General features: G+C 32.2%; 1 pseudogene; it reads left to right on the forward strand.

Moving 5' to 3' along the window:
• Positions 1 to 24,117: 24,117 nt before the first annotated feature.
• LOC107865748 lies at positions 24,118 to 24,787 on the forward strand (annotated as a pseudogene).
• Positions 24,788 to 24,834: the final 47 nt, after the last annotated feature.

Here is a 24,834-nt window from a genome sequence, read left to right on the forward strand (position 1 = left end):
AACAATGAATAGAAAAACTAGCCAACATTCTGAAAAACCATATGTTGAAAAGTAACGTTTTCTTCTTCATTTATAGGTGCGGGCAAATGAATAAAACCATGAATCAACAAACAGAAGCCAACTTATTAACTAGACTTCGATTTCAAATACCCTTTTTAGTTTTCAGCTTCAAACGAATGTTCAAATCGATCCTAAAGATTAATAAAGAGATCATGTTAATGAAAGGTAGGTTCCGCAAACAACAAACTCAATGTGGTCCATCCATTCAACGAACCTTACTAATAACGAGAGCTTAGTTTACAGAGATGTGAATCCACCACTAACTAAACAGTAAAAAAGGGGTTCAGATTTTACCTAAATTTCAACCTCTATCTTAAGCATATGAGACTTACTAACCAACGCAAGTAGCCAAATTTTTCCCATTTATACATTTGAAATTATGAAATCGAAAATTAATATTAGTTGAAAAATTAGCAACTTTACACATCACATATATGTATACATGACCTACACACAATTGAGTTCATACATTTTTAAGCTATTTACGCATCTACTTGAATGAATGCAAGATGAAACTACACAAAATACACTCAATATGGTCCGTCTCTTCACTGGATCCTACACATACGAAAACTTCGTACACCAACAACTAAAACCGCCCAAAGTTCCAATCTTTACCTGAATTTTCAACCTCCAACTTAGGCACATGAAAAACTTACAAACTAACTCAGCTAGCCAAAAATTTCCCAGCAAACATATTGATTCAAATAAAGCGTAATGACAACTATCATGAACGCAACCTATGACTATTAAAGCCATATACCAGCAATCAATCTCAGCACAGAATGTTACCAAAAAAAGTAAAAAAAATTAGATATCGCTACAGAAAATTGAGATGAAGCAGAAAAGATCGAAGTTTGAAATGGAGAAGGAATGTTACCTTTTTGGGAGCAGCAAAACGGGACCATGAGTTAATCTTCGGGATATTGATCACCACCGGAACTTCGCCACTACTTCGATGATTTCGACGAACTCGACAGCTTCTTTCCAAAAATAGAGAAATTTGTCTACTGATTTCGCTCGAAAAATGGTTTTCTCTCCTTCCTCTCTCAATTTTTTCGAGACCAAAATTTCCCAACCTCCTAAAATTCTCAGAAATTTTCCCAACCCAATTTTTCTAACCCCCGATTTTTCAAACAACTTTCAAAAAAGAAGAAAAAAAAGAGAAATTTTTTCTGTGAGAAGAAACTCTTAGCTACCCGAATTTTCCCCTTTTTCCCTAAAATTTTCCCAAGCCCTTTTCCTGCTCTAAAGAGAGCTATTTATAGAGCAAGAAGATCCCCCCTCCCAAATGCTCCACTGATGTGGGATAAGAGGCCACGCAGGGGCAATTTGGGGAATTTTTTCAAAAAGGAAATCCCAATTTGAACTCAAGATAAGATTTTCCCTTAACAAATTGTACCAGTTTCCTTATTTTTCTCCAAAATTTTGAAATTGGTGGACCAATAAGATTTAGGGAAAATGAATTTTTACCAAGGGCCGATGAAATTGTAACACATATGTATGAAATCGTACCCCTATACCTGAGATTTGCGGAATTGAGCCGTTGGAGGAGCCAACTCACCAATTTTCAGAAGCTTCTAGGCTTTCACGCACGGATTCGCATAGGACGCGTGAGGAAGACCACAGATGGGTTGGTTTCGGGTCAATTTGGAGCTGGTCGGGTCGGATTGCGCAATGTTGTTACTGTTGCGATGGTTGTTGAGATCGTTGATGCGTTGGTGTTGATCGATGTTGAAATTGTTGGAATTGTACGCTTTGAGCTATTGTACTGGTTTGCTGAAGAAGATAGAAGAGATAGATGGGTTGGGTCGGTGGCTTTGGACTGGGCTGATATGTAGTTAGGCCGAAATTGGCCGGGTGCTGTTTTTTGGGCCTGGTCCCATTTTAATTAAAAGGGGTTGCTGAAATTAAAAAGGAAATGGGTAAATTAGGCTATTTTGGCTATTTATTAAATAGCCAAAAGAAAGTTTAGACAATTGTGTTTAAAATTTAGCCTAATTAAAATTCAATCGACCATTTACATTGTAATTATGGCCGAATTAATTTCAATTAAGGTCCAAATTTAATAAATTGATTAAATTAAATTAAAATTCGATATGAATTAACACCTTGTTTTATCCTGAGCTTCTTGATTTAATAAAATCAAATGCATATTTATCCAAATAAACTATTTTGATAATAAATTATATTAAAATTAAGATTTTAATCATTATATTTATTTTTAAGATTATCCTTGATTAACATTCGATATTCCATATAATAAATATTTAAGTAATCAAATTATATAATCTTGTACAATTAAATACGAATTGTATAATTGCTACTTAAAATGACAAAATTACGTACATAAATAGTTTGAAAAACTTTTTATTCAGATGAAATAAATATTGTAATTTTATCTAAAATTGAAGAAACTCAAAATTAAACTTGGTTGTGGAGGAAAAAAATTTGATGTCAACAACTGCCCCTCCCTTTGGGTAGGATAGATGCAAGTAATCCTGGACAAAGGAAAGTTGACGTTCCCAATTTTTGTCCGACCACAAATTCAAAACTGAAAGAGTCCCATTTCTATTTTACAGAGAAATTTTGACTTTTGGAAGAGTCGCCACTTAATTTTGAAAAGGAATTAAGAAACCTTTGGAGAGTTACTTCAAATGATTCAAAACAAAAAAATAGTTCAAGTTTTGAAGATTCTGAATAAGCGGTTCGTATTAACATTTTAGGAAGGTGTTAGGCACCTAAAACGCTCGCTAACTTGCAAATATCCGATCTGTTTGAAAATCATCTCTTTTGACTAACTTGGAAAATCGATTTGTTGGAAAAGTAATTAAGGAAAAGTTTTTTCCAAAATTAGTTTTTTAGCGACTTAGTTAGGGAGTTAACTAGATTCGAACACCAAGCAAATAAAATAAGGAAAGGGAAATAGAGGAAGAAATAAATGATTTGGGCCTTCATGCCCAAATCCGTCACCCTGTCCTAGTCTAGATATTGGGCTTTCGGCCCATCTTCCACCTGTCCTAATCTATATTTTCGAGTCTTTGACTCGAGTTTCGATTCACCTGTATTAGTACAACAACAGATAAGTAAATTAAAGAATGAGGCTCTCGAGTCTCGCGCCTGCTCCAACAGTGGGACGTTAATCCCTTCTCCTCCTTCCGACTTTCTTATCCACGCACTATGTAACCTTAGACTCTCTTTCGAGCTTTACTCAATGGATGAACCTTATTGGCCCATTAGGGAATGCAAAGAGTTCGTTTGGACTCCAACGAATTTCCATGCAAAAAAGAAAAAAAGAAAAATAGAGAACATTAATACGTGATTAATGAAGGGAAAGAGAAATAAAGTCAATACATAGTCAATCACGGGAAAAATAAATAAAATTATTTAACCAACGACCTGTCAAAGAGGGGAGAAAAAACTAGATGAAAATATTTCGGATTTAATTAAAAGTAGTATGAATCTTTAAATAATCATAAGCCGATGTAAAAAAAATAGTAAGACGTATTCGCAATCGATTCAAGTTTATAGATTCAGCCAAAACTAAAAAAATTAAACGTAATTAATACATATTATTGACTTGATTAAATGTAACAGATTTTCTACAATTTGAGTCAAATCACCTTTTCAATATTTCATTACTTAAACTGTAAGACTAAGCGTGGTGCAAAGTTTCAAAATACTGATGCCAAAATTATCACAGAGAAAAATCTATATCACAGAAACTATACATCACATGAAATTTCTCCTTAGAAACCAAAAAGAAAACTCATGGCAATTTAACTACATAAAAATTATCCACTTGAGGTATGTGAAGAACCAATTGTTAGACTAAGCATTTTCAGGTACATGAAGATTATCAAACAATATATGATGTTGAGAGCATTTAAACATTATACCGAATTAGCATTAAACACTTCAAACGATTAGACTATACTCCTAACTAAATAGATTGGAGAAGTAAGACACTAGATATGAGTAGGATTTTAATCTATCAAGAAAACATAACGTTATGCTAAACAAAATTCCAAGTTACATCATACATGGCACACCCAAAAATCCAGCTTTTAACTTACAACAACGATAAACCAGTTTGCACTAACGACTTAAGCAAGCTAAATTTTCAGCATATGCGAGTTCCTAACAAACAACCACAATAACAAAGAAAATCAACACATCAAAAAAAAAAAAAGAGAAACTGGAAAATATCTGTAAAGGAAAAGCTGAACAACTAAGTGCAAAGAACATCGTAAACATCAGATTTTGTTGTTTAAGGCCTATTCTATCTTTTCTCAACGAATCAGCAAACTGAGAGATCAAAAATATCCTAGATGATTTCTAAGCCTATTACTACAATTTGTCGTTGAGAAATCATGAACGCTTAGAGAGCAGTCGCTATCAACCCAAAAAAAAAAGAAGAAAATTTAAACGCCGATTAAACTTGAAGAAACTATCCTAGATAAGACAAGTTTATACATAAACAAGACAACACAGAAGAGATTCAAGATAGATAGTGACTGACCTAAATCAAAACGTCAAATTTTGAGATGACGATTAGGCTAAATCAAAAGAATACAATGACCACAGATTTTATACCAAAGGAAATATCATCCAAAGCAAGAGGGCAAACTCAAAAGACTAACTAAAGAGCACCAAATCAAGAATGACAAGCATTTCATCTCAAACAACAATCGTAATCTTCTTCGCGATACCTACGGCTCTTAAAGCCACTACAGCAACAACTCCCAACGCAGAATATACTAATCTAAACTACTAAGACTATCCCTATTACAACGCAACCATACGAGAAAAAAAAAACAAAGACTAACCGAATGTTGGGCAGCAAAACGGGAGTCGAGGCTACGATGGAATTTTTACCACCACCGGAAAAAACTCTGCGACTTCGAGAAAGCTTTGCGTAATTGACAACTTTTCACGAAAAAGTTGTTTTTTTTACAAGAAAAATGGACTTTTTTGCTCAGAAAGTTTTTTCAACCTTCCCAGACCTTTTTCTTTTTTAGCTCATCCATGAGCTCTTTATATAAGAGATTCGGCTATCTATTTCAAACAACCAACGATGTGGGAGAATCAAAATCATAGGCAGTTTTGGGAACTTTAACAAAGGGTATTTTCGGAGGATAAGGTTTTGCACCTACTTCTTGTACTGATTTTGAATAAATTTGAATGGGTTCAACCAATAGAAAGGAATAATCCACAAGAACCAATAGATTTCGCACAAATCTATACGAATTCGTACCATTCTCCCCAAAATTTGCAGATCTGAACGTTGGACGAGCCAACTAAGCAATCTTCTAGAAGGTTCTCCGCCTTTCTTTGCATAAATCCACATAGGAGGGCGCGTGATGCATGTGAGAGATGGGTTGAGACCGGGTCGAGTTTGATTGGAGTTGGGTGCTGATGGATTCGGGTCGACAGGTCAGAGATATGGTGTTGTTATCGCTGATTGTTGTTATACGGTTCTTGTTGTTGTTGTCGATTGATATTGTTGTTGTAAGGGTTGTTGTAGCTATGTTGAAGAAGGAGGAGATAGGGATTGTGCCGGGTTGTGTTATGATGTTGGGCTGGATCAGGTTTTGATTAGGTTATGTTGGGGTTATATTTAATATTTGGGTCTTTAATTGGGATTATTTAATAACCCTTATTAAATCTAATTGGGTTACCCTGATTAAATTTAATTAGATTAGAATAATCATAATTAGATTTAATTGGAGTAATAATAACTCTAATTAAATTTAATCGGATTAAAATAATTTCAATTAAGAAATGGTAACTTTTGGGATTAAGATTAAATTACAATTTAAACGACTTATTTAAATTTTAACCAAATTGAATATCTATTGGTCAATTGCATCACAATTGGGCCAATTTAATTTCAATTGAGGTCATATTTAATTCGTTCGCTAAATTGAATCGCAATCTGGCACAAATCGAGTAACAAATCAATCTCGAGTTTCTTAATTTGATAAAAATCCAACAAATATTCCTCCAGATAAAATATTTTGAGAGCAAATCGTATTTAAAACCAAGATTTTATCCATTTGAATTAATTTTCAAGTTTAATCAATAAAAATCTAATTTTAATGAAAACATTCATTTAGATAACGAAATTTATACACTCTCGTCTATAAAAATGCAAAGAATGTATAATCGTTAATTAAAAGATAAAATTGAATGGAATAAGTAATTTAAACTAGCATTGATTTGAACAAAATAATTGTTGTGATTTTATTTTAAAATTAAAGAAACTCGAAATTAAATTGAATTGCGGAGGGCAAAAATTAGGTGTCAACAATAGCAATCAAGGGTAATGATTCGACTAAAAGGTATGTCTTATAGGAATCAAGAGAAATAACTCAACTAAAAGGTACGTCTTATAGGAATCAAGGGGAATGACTAGACTAAAAGGTACGTCTTATAGGAATCAAGGGGATGACTCGACTAAAAGGTACGTCTTCTAGGAATCAAGGTTCAATTTAAGAAATATATCATCTAGCAATTAAAACTGAAATACCTGGACAAAGAAGTATGCCTTTGAGGGATATATGATGATAAATTTTTATCATAAGTTGATTATCAAACCTATGCAACAACATTGCTTCCTGCATTTGTGGAAATGAGGCATTGCAGCCCTTGATATTTATACTCTAAAGTTCTTGATTCGCAAGTAATATGTTTCTTGTTTCATCAAAGAAAACTTGTATGTTCAAAAATATGGTGGCAGGTTTTTGGCTTTAGCTTTCGTGGCAATCACTCTTGCCCTCGTCATATTTAACCTTGCTTCCAACCATTAGCATCCATCACTGACTTGCTGCATCATTGACCCAAACTCATATTATCAGAAGTGACTTTGAAACAAACACAGTATCTCTGCTTTACCATGCTTCTCAAATAAACCCTTTGAACCTTAGTATTTTCATGAGTTCCCAGACTCGTTTGTTGAAAAAACTTTCTGCATGCCTTATTTCGGCTCACAATCATGTCACTTTTATGTGTTGGATTTTTGTCTTGGTTTATGCAATTGAAGAAGCTGGTAGCCAGTTTTGAAATCTTTTTTCACTTGCTATGACATGGACTCGACTCAAAGACAAGAGAAAAATGATAGCAATTTTTATTTGATGACAAAGATACCAAAAATTAAAAATAGAAAAATAAAAAGAAAAGGAAAAAACAATAGGCATTTTATTTTTTTAAATGATAGAAGAAAACTTATTTGGGTGTGGTAGCCAATTTCAGTAATCATGACATGCATTTTGAATTAAAAAACCTGATCTACCCATACTAATCATTACAACTCTTGTCCACTTATTGAGTTTGAAATGAAATTAATCTTGAATATAGTCCCTTTAGATCACAATTCTCCTTCAGCTAGTGGCACCTCAATGGGTTTTTGCCAACGCCTATCTCATTTTCATTTCTTTCTCAGCTCACTGTCGCCTTATGGTGCCCAAAAGGGTTTTCACCAATAAGACTCTCATCTTTACTCATTCATTTTTTTTCATTCATTTTTTTTTTAAAATAATGCCCAACATACGAAACATCATGCACCCATAACATGTTTAGCCTTGACATTCTCAAACATCGATCTGAAGGTCTTTCTTTGGTGGTAACTTGATTTTTAAAAAAGATTAAAAAGAAAGGAAGGCATGAGGCTAAAAAATTTACATAATATTGGGTGAAACATACAACTTTTGGAATCGACTCTTTTAAGAAAATAAACTTTTTCCCAGTTTCATTTCATTCTGGTTAATTTGAATTTTTTTTTTACTTGGTTGGACCGAACCCCAGAGTAGGGCTGCCTACGTATCTTGTCATAGCAAGAATCAGATCAAACATAGTTCAGGAATCTTGTTCTTTTGCTTGATTTTTTTTACTTTTCTTTTTTTTTTCTTGAGAGAGAGAGAGATATTTTTCCCGACTCTATTTTTTCTTGACACTTTTCTAACTCTATCCTTTTTCTTGACACTTTTTTTAGACTCTATTTTAATTTCAAAAGAGGGATATAAAAGAAATAAAACAAAAGCTCAAAAGGGATAACAATGAATGACACAACATTTGGATAGTAGAATAAAATGTCTTCGTCATATCAATCCTTAAAAACGCAAGTACATAACATGCAATCTAGGAATAGAACATGAAGATCATACGCATCTTTTCAATATTGACCATGACTAAGCACATGTGCGTATGTCACTTCTTTTAAACTTGTAAACCATACAGGTCTACTTGTATTGTACTTTCGTCACAACAGATGACTCTTTTTTTTAGCTAACTTCCTTTTACTTCTTCTAATAATAGAAACTATATATCCTCTGGTTGATTTCATTCAAAAATGTTTGAGTTGAACCTTCTCATTGAAGATCAAGACATTTTTTATTCACAAAGTGATTGCCTCAAAACATTCAAGTGAGGATGTAACTAAGTTCCCCAAAACATCTCAACACTTTACTTATTTTTCTTACATTTTTTTTCAACTCTAGGTTCTTGATCAAATGTTTCAACATTAGATTGGGTTTTCAGATCTGGCTGAAAATTCAACATGTTTATCATATTACCATAATCACCATAGAAAGATTTTTTTGAAGAAAAAAAAGAAAGGTAATATTTATTGAGAAATAAAAACAAAAGGGACACACATTTTGTTGACAGAAAGATAGAAGAGTTTGAACAAAAACGATAAGGAAATCAAACAAGATAGGTCCTAAACTACAATCCTAAAATAATTCGGGTAACAGAAAAGAAATAAAAAACTACTAGACCTCTTCCTAGTAGGGAGAGGGGTGACTTCTCAATTGCTCAACCTGGCAACTTAGCCACTGATTTGCATATCAACATGACTAGAGCTTCCACCACGACAGACACATTTCCTTCAATAAATAAGTTCTGGGTCCCCATACTTGACTCATTGTTTCCCACATATCGTGCAGTACCACGTGCTGGCAAAGAATTCTATGGGGCGGTTCAGGTGCCAACGTTTTACACCACAATCAATTTTTCTTGAATCATTTTTTCTATTTCTTTTTTCAAAATATGACAATCTTCAGCACTGTGACCTTGCATATTAGAATGATAAGGACATCGTACATTAGGACTAAAATATTTTGAATGTTGATCCGGAATATACCCAGGGATGGGAGTAATCATGCCCCATTGCCTCAATGTTTGGAACAAACTGGTATAGGACTCCCCAATTGGCGTGAAATTATCCTTTTTCTTTCTCCTCATTGCAAACTATAACCTCGGATGAAACTTGGATTTATAGGATCCTTGGTAAATTTTTGAGTGTCGAGGACGATGCCGAGGGTCTGGGGCACGCCATTGTGGATAGGAAGATGAATGAGCATACGGTTCTACATTGTTCAAAGGATATTGAGGAAGTGAAATGAAATTTCTTGGATTTTGGAGAAAAGAACCTTGTTGCATGTGGTTGTATTGATCTAATATGTAAGCTCGGGATTGAGGCTGACAGTATTGGTGGGTTGGACCTCTCAAACTCTTCTTTGGCCCTGACATGACAATAAATGCGTTTTCCTTCTTCTTTTCTTTTTCAATTTCCCTTGATCGATTGCAGTATCATCCCAAATGCTTCACAGAATCTTTATGTCCATCATGTTCCTTAAATTTCGACATCTCAAAGCTTTGAAGAAGGTTTACACTTGAAGACATGCCCCAGTCTTTAATAGTGGGGAACGGAGGAGGAGGATGACCACTGGCCCAAGCTCGATACATTTTCATCATTTGTTGCCTTAATCTCAAATTCTCTTTCTTTAAACTCTCTTTTTCATGAGTCTTTGTTTGATCCATGAAGTCACTTTCTATATCCTTATTGGACACAGCGAAACTTTCTTTAGATTTGGTGTGATGTGGAGGACCAGCCAAAATACCACAAATCAATCACCTTAAACTAACTGTGTAAGAAATAACAAAGGCGTCAGAATGCAATATTTTTTTAAAGACTCTTTTTCTTTTATCTTCTTTTTTGAAGAGATCACCGAACCCCAGAAGGATTGCCTACGTATCTCACTAAGATGAGAATCAGGTGTGTGTAGTTCTCAAAAATTGGAGATACAAAGAAATATACCTTCTTCTTTTTTTGAATAATGAGAAATTTATTTATTTATTAAATAATTTTTTTTTTCATTTTTGAAAACAACTTTTTTTTTAATTTTTAGTTTAAAAGGAAAGACAACCATTTTTTAATAGATTACCGAATCCATTAAGGACTGCCTACTTATCTCAATAAAATGAGAATCAGGTGTGCATAGTTCTTGAAAATTATGTCGTACAAAACTCAGCCTCAAGACCCTTAAAGGTTCAGGGCTGTTAAAATTTATATATATTTTTTATTTATTTTGTAAAACTTAACCTCATGATCCTTAAAGATTCAGGGCTATTTAAGATATATATAAAAATTAAACCTAAGGATAAGAAAAAAAAACAATTATGAAAGTACTCATAGTTTTAAAATATTTCTCGATAAATCTATGGATAATTTTTCAAAAGATAAGGACGTATCCTGAGAAAGATTTTCTACATATCCCACTAAAGAGTGAGAATCAGATCCTCGTAGTTCATGAAGACCGTAAAATTATATGCCTATATATTTAAAAAAATTTCTTTCTTTTAAAAAAATAAATTTTTTCTTTTGAAAAATAATTCACTAAATTTGAGGATAATATAATCTCTTGTATTTTAAAGTTGCCTAAAGCCGGTCAACAAACAAACAGCCTTCCAAACAAATGTCAAAGAGCACATAGAATGCACATGTTGGTCTTTATAAAGTAGGTCACCTGTCCTAGACAGACCCGGCTCCTGTGCTGAGTCCCACTAAGTCAAATGCATATGATGCAAATAAAGCGACACCAAATAGAGATAATCAAATTCTGAGTTTTCAGTTCTTCTAAATTTAAGCCTAATAGGGATAGGTGTCTAGACTGACTTATCCGAGCGGACACTCGAGCCAAGGTGGGACAATTTGGTTGGTAGCAGGGCAACACCACCTTCGTTGCCGATCTGAACCCTGCCTAACATATGTGACTATAATCCTTCGCCAAGTGCCTTGACACTCCGGCTATCTCAAAAATAAAGTAGGATGCATGCACTGCATTCCTTCTATCCTATTTTCGAGACTCAGAGAGGGTGCGTGAGAGAAGACAATTTATAATACAGTTCAACAATATCAAAGAAGTAAATGAGCAACAAGAAGCACATAAGGCCAGCAAACACAATATAACAATAATTAAAGCAAGTAAAGTCAATATCAAAAGCTCGAATTTATTATCAAAAGTTAATAAATTATGTTAAGGGCTAAGTTCGCTCATTTTTAATATCTAAAATTTGTCTATGATCTTATATTAAATAAATCAATGAAAATTAATTTTGAAAAAATATTTGCCAAGGTGCATTATTGCATCCTTAAATTTTTAAATGCTTCGGAAAGATGCGTGTGCCGCATTCTCAATTGAGACATATTTTAAAACGTGTCTAAAAATTACCTAGCATTAAAGGCATTAGTTTGTATACTTAAAATGCTATTCAACCTAAATAATAGACCAAATTACTATTCATTTAAAGCAATTAATTAATTAACAACTAATTATTAAGTTTTATTAATAATAATAAATAAAAATAATAAAAATAAAAATAAAATAAAATAAAAATAAAATAAAATACACAAATCTATCAATATTATACTAAATATTATCTTCAAAATTTAATCTTTTTTTTTAATTTTTAATAACTCAAATTATATTTTTATTAGACAAACTAAACACAAAAAACCCAGTAATCTAATTTTAAAAATAAATTAACGAAGAAAATAAGCAACCCAAAACAAAAGATACATAAATCTGAGTGAAATACAATTGTTTTAAAAATTAATAAGTTCAAGTTAATGCCATATTTTAATTAAGAGTTGATAAGTGGCAAAGACATTACCATATAAGGGCATTAAGATTAGTTCCAGTGAAAGCAAAATAAATAAATAAATAAATAAAAAATTCCTAAAACTATCTGGAATTAATACTTTAATAGTCACATTACATAAAAATCACATGAAATTAATATTATTAAGGCTACCGAAAAAAAATTAAGATTAAATTGTTTGTGTTATAACTTAACTAATAATAAATAGACATTATCTCATATTTATTTAAATCTCTTCGATATTTTCTTGGAACAAAAGCAACGGTGGTGTCTGTGTTAGTCAATTTATGGTGTGGTTTTTCAATTTCAGTGAAGTGTGTTTGTGTATCTATTTTCTTTTCTTCTTTGTGATTCTTCTTTAAAAATTTGACAAAATTAATATACAGTATTTTAATTTCAACATATCTACGGAATGAATATATAAACAATCGTAATATAATATGTCATACAAAAGATTTACGTAATCAAACATGCATACGTACTAAATCATGCATTGATATTATTCACATATTTTCATTCATGCTCGTTCATAATAAAGTTTACAAAACTGAGATTTAGTGTTTTTTCTTTTTTCTCTCTTTTCTTGATCTCTTTTTTTTTTTTACTCTGTGTTTTTCTGATAATCTATAGGTGTTTGATAGATCTCTGGTTTCTGATATTGTAGTGTCTGATGATAGAATAATGTGTAGGCAAAGTACGTATATCTTTTTCTGATGTTGTAGAGTCCTTAAATACAGGGTCTTTTATGGGGAACAATTACAATCTGATAGTGGAGGGGGATTTTAAATTTTGAAAAATATATTATTATTATTATTTTTCTTTTTTAAAAGATGATAATAAAAATAAAATAATAAATAAATAAATAAAATAATAATAACAATAAAAATAATACAATAATAACTAATTAATTTTTATATTTAAGAAAAATATAATAAAATTTTAAAAATAGCCAATAATAAATATAATTAAGATAGTACTAAAACTACTAACTTATTTATTTTAAAAAGAAACATATTTTTTAAAAATTTTTGTATTATTTTTTAAAATTGAAATAAAATAAAATAATATCCTAAAATTAACTTCATTTAGTTATTTAATTTTTTAACTAAAAATTTATTAAAAATAAAATAAGAATTAAAATAATATCGAATCAAATATAAATATTTAATATCGAAAAATATATATATTACGCTTTGGGAGGATCAAAAATCACGTGTCTACAATTTGTTATTCGAAAAGTTCATGACATGAAAACTGAAACGTGACTGTTGTTCTTGTGCTGGTGAGCACATATTTTTCTCAATCATATGGTATTGTAAATGAAGTTGTTGTATTGTATCGTATTCTATTGTAGCAAGTGATTGAAGAGAGTCGAGGAGCGCTGCAAGAGGCGGAACTCCTCATAAAGTACTTTCGATTGAGGCGCCAGTTTTCACCTTGGATGAACTGAACCGAATGATTGAAAATTTCGGTCAAAAAGCTTTGGTTGGTGAGGGATCTTATGACCACATTTTTTGCGCTAAATTATGCAATGGAAAGCAAGTAGCAATCAAAAAGTTGGATACTAGTTCTTCACCTGAACTTGATTCTGGTTTTGCAGCGCAGGTTAGTGAATTGATGCTCTTTTTTCACGAATCTGATGAAAAGAACAATTGTACATGAAATATTTTGACTTATTTCAGTTATCAACGATTTCAAGACTTAAAAACGAGCATTTCATGACTCTGATGGGCTATTGTCTCGAAGGGAACAATCGTATATTGGTCTATGAGTTTGCGACAAAGGGATCTTTACACGATGTTTACATGGTATGTTGAAAGCTTCTCTCATAATACTTTAGATAGTTGTTGTATGAATCCTTGCTTAGTTGATTGTGGACCTCGACTTGTTTGGAACTGAAGCGTAGTAGTAGTAGTCATTGCTTTGTTGATTTGTGGTGCCTATAAATAAATTCATAATCAGCATGCTTCCTCTACTAGCTTTCTCCAGATTATCAATTGCATTTATTTGCCTGTACTCTGATAGTTGTGGCTTGTTAGTTTCTTTAGATTTTCGCTTATGTAAACCCCTGAAAAATAATTACTCATCAATATTATTGGAAAACGAAGACCTTACAAATGCAGAGTCCATTAACGGGACAAAAGGGCATTCTGCTGGTGACAGAGCTTCATGGCTAATGCCAAAAGAACAAATACAGCAGTGGAAACAGAACCGACGTGCCTTGGTATTCACAAACTCACATTCTCATGCTGCATGTTTCGATGCTTTCAAGTTATAATAGTTCCAGCTTGCAAATTGATGTTCTTTATCCTTGTTCCTTGTAATTGATCAAACCATGATCAGTCTTTAATTCAATCAACCTATGTGTGAAATATTTTCTATAAGCATATTCTACTGTTGGAACTCTTGATTACATGGCACCAAAGGTTTTATTGAAAAAAGGATATGGAATTGAATGTGATTGCTGGTCATTGGGTGGAATCCTTTTGAGATACTTGCTGGGTATCCTCCCTTCTGTTTAGAGCATCCAAGAATGACAGCTCGTAAGGTATTTAACTCTTCTGTTTGTTGTTAGAATGAAACTAAGGGACAGCTGGGGCCTCTAAAATGATCTCCAAATTGGATTCAAACAGAACTTTGTAAACCGAGATTCAAAAAAGGAATTCTTTTTCAGTCAATCAAAAAAAATTGGAATTGAAATGATTGTTTCTGTATAGACTTCATTTTCTTCAAAAGAAATGCTTCCAAAATTGTGTTGCAGCATCATGTTTGGTTTTACAAAATACACTCATTTTTGGGGATATATCATATTTGTTTTTGTTGTATTAGATAATCAGTTGGAGAACATGCTTGAAATTCCCAGACGAACCAAAAGTATCAGATGAGGCTAAGGATCTGATTTGTCATTTATTGTGTGATGTTGAATCAAGATTGGGGACCGAGGGAGTGGAAGAAATAAAGGTAAATCTATTAGTGAAGTAACGCCCGTGCAGGAACTATCTGCAGAAATATGCCGCTTAGTTCTAGAAATATTTTTTTCACTTAACGGAATACATACAACCTCTTATCATTCCTGAAATTACTATACTTTGTGTGCAAAGATCTATTCCGAGTAGGGTGACTGATCATGCTAGCTCCTTGTTTGAGTTTTCTTACTAGAATAAAATTTACTGGGTTTTCAGGTTCATCCTTGGTTCAAAGGAGTCAACTGGGACATGCTTTATGAAATGGAGGCTGCCTATAAACCTATTGTTACTAGAGAGTTAGATACTCAAAATTTTGAGAAGTTTCAACCTGATGACCATGAAGATCTACAAGTTTTAATTGTTATATCTCGTCCCTAATGAAAGTGTAAGTAACCTATGTTGAACAATAACTTCCATCCTCCATTATATAGATTGTCATATATCAGTTTGTCCATGCATAGTATTTTTTGTTAACCTGTTAACTTTTTACTTAAATATTTTTGTTTTTATGCTTTCCCAATGGTGAAAGATTCCATATCGATTTCACCCCCTGATAAGGACCAGTACTTGGACTACATTAGAGTTGAGTCTGAAGTTGTTCTAATATAGTTACACTTATGTTACTGACTTGCAGTATATGCTTCTATTGATTTGCCATTATATCAAACTTAAATGTTCGTTCTTGTTAAACATGTACCTTAATTCCCTTAAATAAATAAATAATAGTTACACTAATGGCACTGGACTTAATTCCCTTCTTTGTTGTTCTCATGTTAAGTATTTTACATCTGTTCCTCTTTGGAATTTTAGGACATTAATCATTCAAAGTTAAGTATATGCTGATGTATTATGCTTTATAGGAGAGTTGCAGTAACATAAGCATATCTTCTTCTCACATGAAACAATAGCATAATATGTAAACACAATATGTAGCACAATAAATGTTTTATAATAAGGACTGAAACTTTATCGATTGATTCTTATACTTTGCATTTTTATGTAGCCAAGTGATGCGGCTAGTAGACCTATTTCGCCCATAGATGCAAGGAGATCACGTGATGATAATGATCCTAATGACATTCTTCAATTTCGCTGCATTTGTCTTGGATATTCAATTATGATGATCTAATTGTGTGGTTGGAGTGAATTTTAGAATATTGAAGGTTTTGTGTTTAAATTTAATTTTGTAGTTTGAAGATACTAGTTAAAGATGAAAATTTGGAGTTTGAAGATGTTTACGTTGAAAATTTAATTTTGAAGTTTAATGTTCAATGTATTTTTATTATGCTTGTCAATTACAATATTTAATTACTTTGTTGTATTAATGATATATGAATTGAACAAATATTGGGCTATAGGTTATGCCTAAAGGAACAAGTAAATTTGAGCTAAAATTAGAATCTATAATTAGTTACTGAAAATTGATGGGCCCTACTAAATTTTAAAAAAAAATTACAGAGGTTTTAACCCCCGCAATTTTTAAATAAAAATTTGTTATAAAAAGAATTAAATTTAGAATAACGGGGGTCAATAACTGCCGCAAATTAATTACGGAGGGTTGTAAACGTCGTAAAATAACCCTCACAAATTAATTATGGGGGTCGAAAAAAAACTGCCGCAACTGGTTTGTAATGGCTCGTATTCTGGGAGTTTTGGAAACCCCCGCAATTATATTTTAGGGGGGTTTTAAACCCCCACAAACCGCAAAATTAACCCCCGCAATTTGACCCCTTTTTTGTAGTGGAACTAGTACAAGTCAAGATCATCTTTTTTTTTTTTTTTTAGAATAAACTTACAAAAGACTCAAGACTTATACTTTCCCTCCAAAACCAATTGTCTTTCATTCTAAATTATGTGAAGGTTGAAAATTTCAAATTTGTGACTAAGTTGTGTGGGCCAGAGACAAATTGCATACTTCCACGTCACCACTTGCTACTGTTCATATCAATAATTAAGCTCAAATTTGGATTTTTTTAGTTTTTAATTGTTGATTCTTGGTTTCATTAGTTGATCCTAAAACTAATTAACAAACTAGTAAACTCCTACTGGATTGTCAATTAATCATTTACATCCGTTGTTTGTGTCTATGTTATTTTGAGTTTTTCTTGTTTTTGAATTGTAGAATTTCTTGGTTTAAGTTCGGACATCATTTTCTTGAGTCTGCAAACAAAGAATCCATTCCGACCAAGGAGTAGACTCACCCCTCGACTCATCACGAACTACAAGCCGACTTGCAATACTTGTGAATCCAAGTGTGATACGATCAAGTATGTGAGAGTGTGGTGAGGTTGTTCCGAACTAACTTGTACTTTGCTTTGTAGGCTTGTTCTTTTCTTATTTTTGTAGGTACAATTACAAGGGAACCCGCTACTTCAACCTTTCAACCCATGGACAAAAATGTCACCAATGTCATTTTGGCCTACCTTGACACTATGTCCCGAGACCTAGCTATGGCAAATGAAAGGTTGGATCGTATGGTAGGTCAAAGAGAGCAAGTGAGATGCCTGGACACACGTCAAGAGGAAGGCCGTAGCTCATGTGAGCTACGAGGTAAAAACGTTATCCCCTACACACCTATGAACTTAGTATGTTGTGTTGTGGCTAGTAAGAGCCAAGTAGGTGTAGTTGTGGCTTTGCCTAGTGTAGAGGTGATCGAGTCATCCTTTTGTGATACTCTTGGTGATGTTAGGTCGCGGGAGGACCAAACTCTTGTTGTAAGTACGCAAGCACTAGTTGATCCTTTAGATGACGAAATTGATTCTTCTCGCAAGAATAATTTGTGTCCATTTAGTGCTAGCCCTTATAACTCGAGTAAGACTCTATTACCAATTGATGAGAGTATTCGCACACTAGTTGACTTTTGTGCGAGCCAAGGTGAGTCTATGTTGGTATGTGAGTTGCCAACAACTAGTGAGGATGTGAATGAAGATCAACTTACTCATGAATGTATTCCACTACTTGATCATATGTGTGGTGTACTTGAAAAATCTTAAGTTAGTAATGGCGTTTATAGGGTTGATCTTGATGGTGCACGTGACTCTTTGAACATGTTGTGTGGTAAAAGCCTTGCTAGTAGTTTTGTTCATAGAGATCATGTGTATGGAAATGTTGTAAATGATGGTATATGTCTTTTTAAGTTAGGACTTCTAGGCCGTATCTCTCTATTCTTGAATATTAGTCTTCTCTTAAAAGCAAATTCATGCGTGATTGAGGGAGTGACATTCTAGGGGAAGGAAGGGTTAGCCTCAACTTAGACCCTTGGCTACTTCTCTTATTTGACCCCGGCACCCTCTCGAAATGTGGAAATTTCTATATTTCTCACTTGATACTTGTTCAAGACGACAAGCAATGTTTGATTGTGGGTGCTAATGAAGGAAGGCAAGGTTCTTCCTTACCTCTTTTTGTTGATGATGACCTCTTCCTTTGTTCTATTTACACTAAAGTTTTCATGTTTAACACAAAGGACCCGTGGGTATACTCCAAGTTTGTCCCACCTCAGCATGGCATGTGATGTGTGTATTTTGCTAATCCTAACCCTCATGTCATAAGGATATTTTGCTTGTTTGTCCTTCTTTGATTTTGCAAGGAGCGGATTAGAGGTCGAATCCTTTTTTAAGAAGAGAAGAATGATACGAGAATGACCACGAAGATGGACATATGTGAGATGTGTTGAACCCGAGCCTTGGAACGAGCAAGTAAAGTTCAAAGGAGGGCATAAATAGTCTCCAAAACAGTCCACAAACTACACTCCAAGGACACCTAAAGTGAAGCCTTTGACTAAGGGGTCTTTTAGACATTTCACACAATTTTTGTAACCTACTATAAATAGAATATGTTAGGTCATTTACTACTTAGACTTTGATGATATTTGTAAGTTGTATAATACTTTGAAAGACAAGTCTTCTCTTCTCTTTAGGAGGCAACCCGAAATTAGGGTGATACTAGTGTGTCACTAGTGTTGCATTCATGGCTTGAGATGTTGGTATTTAGAGGAATTAAAGTCCCTCTTGTGTCAATGTAGGAGTTAGGTTAACTGTTGCGTGTAGTGTTAAGGGTCCAAGAGTATCACATATTCTTGGGTTCTTAATATTATATCAACTAAGGTCTAACTATCTATCCTTTGTTCATTTTATTCTTGTAATCGTTTGTACTAGTTTGTTCTCGTTTCTAGGGAATCCGTGAGTTGTTGTTACAATATTGTTGTGTTCTTCTTCTTGCTTTGTAACTTAGTTTGGTTGTTTTGTGCCTTTCCTTGCTTTTCTTGTATCAGGCATACCAGTTATCTTATAATGATATGATAAATGAATCTCGAATCTAATTCACATTCTTAGATAGGAAGTATTTCAAATACTCTCCCACCCCACCCCACCCTAATTGGTCCGGGGCCCACACATCAGATGGACTTGGCTAGAAGTACTCCATGGATCAATTTCCTCATCGATCTGTTAATTCTCTTCAATAATATCTATGAATGATAAATAGACATTGAACTTAACTTCCCAGAGAAAAAAAAAAAAAAAAGACATTAAACCTAACTCACATTCGTGGATCAGGAGTATTTCCAACACCTTTTCCCCCTCAATTGGTTTGAGAGCCCACCTTGGATATGGGTCTGGTTATGAGGAGTCTAGTGATCTTATCCTTCACCGACATGGTATTTCTCCCAACACCCGTGCACTCTACACATGCTTGGGCCCTTTTTCGGATTGAAGCAAGGTTACATTCGTGTATTGGGGGTATTTCCAACCCATCCCCCACTCCCCGCCCTCCATTTTAATTTGTCTTCCGGAACCAGCATTGGATGGGTCCGGGGCCCATATGATAAATAAATTTTAGACTAATTTCATCCCTTAAAAATTAGCTCAAATAAAAGAGGATTGTCTAACTATACAAAGAGTGCAAAATCCCATCCCTCATCGATATGATGTTTCTCTTCAACCTAATAAAAAATGATTTATTATGACTTCACTACAAGTGAATAAAATTAGCTTAGGATTATTCTTTTGAACTAAAGCGATAACTAAAATGGAACAAATTGAGGAATTATTGGCAAATACTTAAATAAGACGACATGCTCAGATTAACAATTGATCAATCGAGGACTTTTCTCATTTTTCCAAACTTTCTGCGAAATGTATCAATTGACTAACCTTTCATTGTTTGTTAAGATATTTAACTTCGATAAGTATTTACTCTCATCGGTTGTTTATTTCAAATTAATTTAAGTAATAAAAAATTAATGTGAAAAAGACATCACTTGATCATGGTCTAGTGACTCGTCGTTATAAATGTATATGTAAAAATATATATATATTTTATAATCGTTGATTGGTGTAAACATCCGATATGAATAACATTTTACCTTTAATTTCAATAAATTAGCCCAAATTTTTGAAAGCTCAAATTTACCATGCATGTGCGCAGAGCTGTTAATTAAGTTGAACGTAGACTGCTGAACTGGTTACCTTAAACAGCAGACCACATAAATTCTGAGTTAATTACTAAAATGGTCACTCAATTTTGGACTTTTATCCCAAAAGTTACTCAACTTTGATCTTTATCACTCAAACTATTTATTTTTTTTTTTTAAATAACATTTGCTTATGTGGAATTATTATTTAAATGCATAATTTAAAAAAATAAAAAATTATCTCTTAATGACCCTTTTATCCTTATTCCCATAAATTAATTTTTATTTCTCATTTTTTTCTCCGTCTCACATATTATAATTGATTCAACATTAAATATGCCTAATAAAATATTAAAAGATCAAATTAAATTTAACAATAATCGAAGGATAAAAAATTATTAATATAAATTATATTAATACGACGAAATATAACTAAATAATACGTAATTTAATTCATTTATTACTAAAAGTCACGTGTACGTAGTTATTACATACATATAATGAATCCCTATAACGTAGGTATATTACTAATAATATTTAGTTATGGATATAAAATCCCTTATTCATCATACGTATACATATAGTACAGTATTTTTTTTTTCATACATATAGTAAAGACATTTATAAAAAAGGACATCTACTTTAGAGTGAAGACAGGAAGGGGGCAGGGGTTGTATCGTTGAGAGCGCATTATTTATAATAAGTTATATAATGTGTAGATTTAAATTTAATTAGATTTCAATATGAACATCAATATCAGATGAAAAAAAGAAGTTGAAATAAGGATTGAAAAGGTAGAGCAAAATAATTATAATTTTAATTCTTTGGTTATAGTTAAATTTTAAAGTGATCCTTTGATATTTTATTAAACATATTTAATGTTGAATCAATTACAATATGCGAGAAGGAGAAGAAAAATGAGAAAGAGGACGGGAGATACTAAATTTATGGGAATAAAGATAAAAGGGTCATTAAGAGATAATTTTTTTTTTTCTGAATTTTGCATTTAACTAATAATTTCACATAAGCAAATGTTATTTAAAAAAATGATTAAATAGTTTGAGTGACTTTCTGGGTAAAAATGTGAAAGGTGACTTTTGAAGTAAAGATCAAAGTTGAGTGACTTTCTGGAATAAAAGTCTAAAGTTGAGTGACCATCTGAGTTATTAGCTCAATAAATTCTTGATTAATGCTTACTTCTTGAACTTGACCCTGCATTTTAAATTTTAAAATGAGAAAAGTACCTTGACTTTCATTTTTAAGAAATGACTAAGATGGACAAAAGGGATAATTAAACAGACCAGTTCAAATTATAAAGGGTGGTTTGATAAGCTAGTAAAGAAGCAAGTTATTTATGTATTAATTTATATATGTATATGATATATAATTAAAGTTTGGTAACCAATTGGGAAATAAGTTCTTTATGTATAAAATTAAAAGATGTTTAATTTGCAATTTAGAAACTCATATAACTAATATATGTATTATAGATACGTAATTTTTTACCCTCCCTGAGTGTAATATATATATTTTCGATATTAAATATTTATATATAATCCGATATTATTTTTATTTTATTTTTTAATAATTTTTTTTATTTTTTAGTTAAAAAATAATAAATAACTAAATGAAGTTAATTTTAGGATATTATTTTATTTTATTTCAATTTAAAAAAATAATAATAAATAAAAATTTTTTAAAAAAATATGTTTCTTTTTAAATAAATAAGTTAGTAGTTTTAATACTATCTTAATTATATTTATTTTTGGCTATTTTTAAACTTTTATTGTATTTTATTGAATATAAAATTACTTAGTTATTATTATTGTTATTATTATTTTTATTTTATTTATTTATTGTTATTTTCTATAATAGTAATTTTAAATATATATATAATAAAATAAAAATTAAATAATTTTTTTTTCAAAATTTAAAATCCTAAAACTACCCAACCTCTTCCCCTTATATGACTCCACCCCTCAACTGTTCCCTCCACACTCCCTTTTTAAGTGAAACTCCCTAAATCAAATACGTACATTATTTTCCCTACAAATTACAGAGTGTATCAGAAAACCAGACAGAGAAAAAACAAAGGTGAAGATAAGAGGAAAAGTAAGAAAACACGTACAAAAACCAAAAGAAAACTCAACGTGAAAAAAAAAAAGAGGAAAAAGAGTTCGGTTTAGAGTTCGGAATTTCGTTTGAGTTTCCGGTGGCGGCATCTTCATCCTCGTATTTAATTTAGTTTGTCGCTCAAGTTCTTATTCAATATTCTTCTATTTACTTTTTATTAGTTTCGTTGTGAATTGAAACATAAATAAAGTTGTTTAAATGATTTCATGTATTACTCAATAAGTGCGCGCCATTGATTAATTATAATATGTAGTTCTACAATTAAAATATTTAGTAAATGGTGACATGATTGTTCTAAAGTTGGCTGAATTGTACGTGATTTATGCGTTATTCATGTTTAAAGTTTGATTAAGTTAAACAAATTTTTAAAAATTATTATTATCTTTGCTTAAACGCCATTAGTCTCTATATTTGTAAATATGTTAAGAAGTTAATGAGTTGCTAAAAAAGAAGATAAGTTTAAACAAGATATATGAACTAATCATAAATTTTAATTTTTTGGACTGATATTAATGGCAACCATGTTAATTAATAAAAGGTGGCCTAAATTTATTATTTTCTTTACCCTTCTGTGAGGAATACGATATTTAAATTTATTTAAAATTTTATTATAGACTAAAATTTTATTTTTGATCTAAGTTCTGAAATTTTCAAAAGTTAACGGAATGGTTTTGTTCTGTTTTGGTGTTTTACTTGCATCACTGTCGCTTTGTGGAAAATATTGTTAATGTTGCATGCTATGGTATATGTGATTATTATTATTTATTACTATCAATTAGTGGAAATTAGTAGGAAGGAGTTAAAGAAATAAAATAAGAGATAGACATACCTGCACACACACATAAATAACAACATGCACGCACACTAAGAAAATAAAAAGATAGCAAAAGAAAGACTTTGAACATTGAAAAAGACTAAAAAACAAATCGAGGCGATTTATTCTAATTTATCCAAAATTCGTCTTAAATGATAAAAGAAAGGAGTAAAAAAAAAGAACAAGAAAAATTATTTCGAGTTTACAAAAAATGAAGCAAATGCCTTTAACGCTAGGCTAATTTTTGACACATTTAAAATTTTCGTCTCAACTAAGAATGCGTCGCACGCATCTTTCTGAGATATTTTAAAGTACTTCATGGATGCAATAATGCACTTTGATGAATATTTTTTAAAATTAACTTTTCACCGATTTAATACAAGAGTTTTAAATAATTTTAGTGCATTTAAATGAGCGAATCAAGGCCTTCAATCATAATTTATCGAATAGTTTAAGTTAAGTATAAGTCGATATAGCGACCTTGTTAGAACCACAGGACTCAAGGGGTGCCTCACACCTTCCCACTCGGTCAACAAAATTCCTTACCCGATCTTCTGTTTTCGCAGACCAAAATAAAGAGTCATTTCCTTATAAAAGATTTGAACCCATGATCTGCACATAACTCTTAAATCATGCATTGAACTTTTATGATCACTACACAGAAACCCTCAGGCTTAACTAATTCATTATATATATATATATATATATATATACATCGCGTTGAGGCGGGCTTTGACCAGTACCCTATGTATTAATATCCAAAATAGTAAATACAAAGAGGAGGGGGGACATAAAACCTAACCTCCGCAAAATACATTTGGAAGATGGATAAACAATACGTTGGTATAATTTGAATTTGTGTAATATGTTAGCTCTTAATATGGTAACTTCATTTTATTTCACTTGTGCAGTTTTTGTGAATGGAAAGGTTTGCAAAGACCCAAATCTTGCAACAGTAGATGATTTCTTTGCTTCTGGTCTTAATGTAAGAGGGAAATTAGTGAGGCAAAAGTTTGGTTACTCTGTGAATATGTGGATGTAAACAATATGTACGGACTCAATACTCTTGGTGTTTCTTTAGTTCGTGCTGATTTCGAACCAAAGGGTCTTATCCCACTTCACACGCACCCTCGCGCTACTGAGCTCATAACTGTTTTGGAGGGTACAATTTACGCGGGATTTCTTTTACCTGCTGAAAACATCTTTAAGAGTCGTCTCTTCTCCAAAATTTTGAAGCCTGGCGATGTTTTTGTGGTTCCACAAGGGCTTGTTCACTTTCAATATAATGTTGGACGTACAAATGCAACTATACTTGCTAGTTTCAACAGTCAAAATTCTGGATTCGTCATGATTCCCAATATAATCTTTGCTTCTGATCCGCCTATTCTTGATGATGTTCTCGCCAAAGGTTTCCAGCTTAATAAGAAGGTGATTCAACAACTCCGAAAGAAATTCGCCTAAGTTATGTCACTACAAATGTTATTGTGTGCTGAATAAATTCTCCTAGG

This window comes from Capsicum annuum, chromosome 3 (assembly GCF_002878395.1).
Source record: "Capsicum annuum cultivar UCD-10X-F1 chromosome 3, UCD10Xv1.1, whole genome shotgun sequence".
In the NCBI taxonomy this organism is placed as follows: domain Eukaryota; kingdom Viridiplantae; phylum Streptophyta; class Magnoliopsida; order Solanales; family Solanaceae; genus Capsicum; species Capsicum annuum.